Raw genomic sequence first — 2,260 nt, 5'->3', positions numbered from 1 at the left:
TCATTTAAATATGATAATATTTATCAGTTTAAATTACAAAAGTAGAACAACAGTTTTTTTTCTCATTGAATTAATTGCCTTTAGCACATTATAAAATTGTTGAGGACAATTTCACTATCCATAATCTTTCTTTGGGCTAGCAGAAAAATATTACAAGCAATTAGTTAAGCCCTTTAGCAAGCAATGCTAAAGGGCTTAACACTTGTCCCAAACTTGAACATGCTTCCCAATTCCAGAATAAGATCCAAGGAGAGTATGAGCCCTCGCAACTCAACCCCATTTAACTAAACCCCCGTGTAACTCAACCACCATGCAAATGAACCACCGTGCAACTTAACCACCGTGCAACTGAACCACCATGCAACTAAACCACCGTGCAACTGGACCCTCGTGCGACTCAACCACCGTACTTACATTGGGTAAAACACAAGTTAGAATCTTTACATGTCCAACCTTGTTGGAATTGTTTGCTCTTTTAAGTCTTTATATAAATTACTAAGCACAGCAAAGAGCTTGATGGATGGGCTATTCCATGTTGAACAAACCAAATCTGAAAGTCATTGATGCTCAAGCATCTCATATTCTCTTCAAATGTTAAATGGGCGTAGCGGTCATGGCTCTGGTTAAGCAAACTCGTGCAAGATACCCCCATACACCACTATGAGGCCACGCAAGCAAGGTTTCCCTATTTGGGGTAGGGGTTGTGGAGAATCTAAACGAGTTACAAAACAAAAATCCTTTAGTTTCATGAAATCTAAGAAAAACAATATAAAACGTTATTAAAAAAAAAATACGAGGTTGTATTTTTTTGATGAAAAAGAGAGCATGCTCTCTTTTAGTATCTTTTGATGAAAAAGCGCAGTAGTAGAATATCCAATATTTTGAAAAGATAATACAGAGAATTACCAACCGTTTGGAAAAGGGCTTAAGGGGATGAAGCCAACACCCGAATTGGTGCAACGTATCAGGGAATATTACCTCGCTATTCTTCTATATTTTTTAGTGGCCATATAGTTTCATTCTACCGATAAGATAGTTTTCCTGAAGCTTTTGTAAAATCAAAAGTTATTCTGAAGCTTCTGCAGCAGAAAATTTTAAAGGTCCAAGGAAGTTTTAGATTACGTTTTATTGTTGATAATAATGTTGACTAATAAGCTGCCTAAATGAAATTTTCAGTCGGGTAATGAAGTTCTATTGATAAAATTCACTTTGTATATAAACATTAACAGTAATTAATATTAATATTGAACAGGATTAATAGCATTAATTTGTGCGATGCTACATTAATTGGAAATTATTAATTTTAATTGATTGGAAATATTAATTTTCTGGCTGATTGTGCTGTCCTCAGTGTTGCTGCTGGTGTTGTTGAATTCGAAGCCGGTATCTCTAAGAACGGTCAAACACGTGAACATGCTCTGTTTGCCTACACCCTTGGTGTGAAACAACTTATTGTTGGTGTTAACAAGATGGATTCTACTGAACCCCCTTTCAGTGAGGCTCGTTTTGAGGAAATCAAAAAGGAAGTCTCGGCTTACATCAAGAAAATTGGTTACAATCCAGCTGCTGTTGCTTTTGTACCAATCTCTGGATTGCATGGTGATAACATGGTGGAGGCCTCTGACCGGCTTCCATGGTACAAGGGATGGAGTGTTGAGCGTAAAGAGGGTAAAGCTGACGGTAAGACCCTTTTGGATGCTCTTGATGCAATCCTGCCTCCAAGTCGCCCAACTGAGAAGCCCCTTCTAACCACTGAAGTCAAATCGGTCGAAATGCACCACGAATCCCTTGGTGACAACGTTGGTTTCAATGTCAAAAACGTTTCTGTTAAAGAACTCCGTCGTGGCTACGTCGCCTCAGATTCAAAGAACAATCCAGCCAGAGGCTCTCAAGATTTCTTTGCTCAGGTATCTATTTTGCCTCTTTTTTTCTGTGCTTCAACTTTCTAGATTTTCTTAAAATATTTATGCTTTAGTGATTGGAGACACATTAAATTATCCTTTATACAAAAAGAATAGCCTAACGATAACCGCTTCAATAAGAGGTTTTCAATCTATATTTTTATTTCAGCTCCCTTAAAAATATTAGTTAATATGGCGGCCTTCAAAATAAAACAAAAGCAGAAATTTTTTCAGGCAAATTCTTGCAAAGAAGATGAATATCAATTTTATGTAATTGATAAAATTGTGCCTTTTAGTGCAAGTTTTATTGAATCTCGGCGTCAGTGACGAGGTTGCTATTATTATTAATTTATAATTAA

The 2,260-nt window shown here is 36.7% G+C and overlaps 1 pseudogene; it reads left to right on the top strand.

Annotated features, from left to right (window-relative positions):
- Positions 1-1,328: 1,328 nt before the first annotated feature.
- LOC148938795 (elongation factor 1-alpha pseudogene) lies at positions 1,329-1,949 on the top strand (annotated as a pseudogene).
- Positions 1,950-2,260: the final 311 nt, after the last annotated feature.

This window comes from Artemia sp. Qi Xiang Cuo, unplaced genomic scaffold, assembly GCF_049724085.1.
Source record: "Artemia sp. Qi Xiang Cuo unplaced genomic scaffold, ASM4972408v1 HiC_scaffold_1385, whole genome shotgun sequence".
NCBI classification, from domain to species: domain Eukaryota; kingdom Metazoa; phylum Arthropoda; class Branchiopoda; order Anostraca; family Artemiidae; genus Artemia; species Artemia sp. Qi Xiang Cuo.
This window is presented reverse-complemented; position numbering and strand designations above follow the sequence as displayed.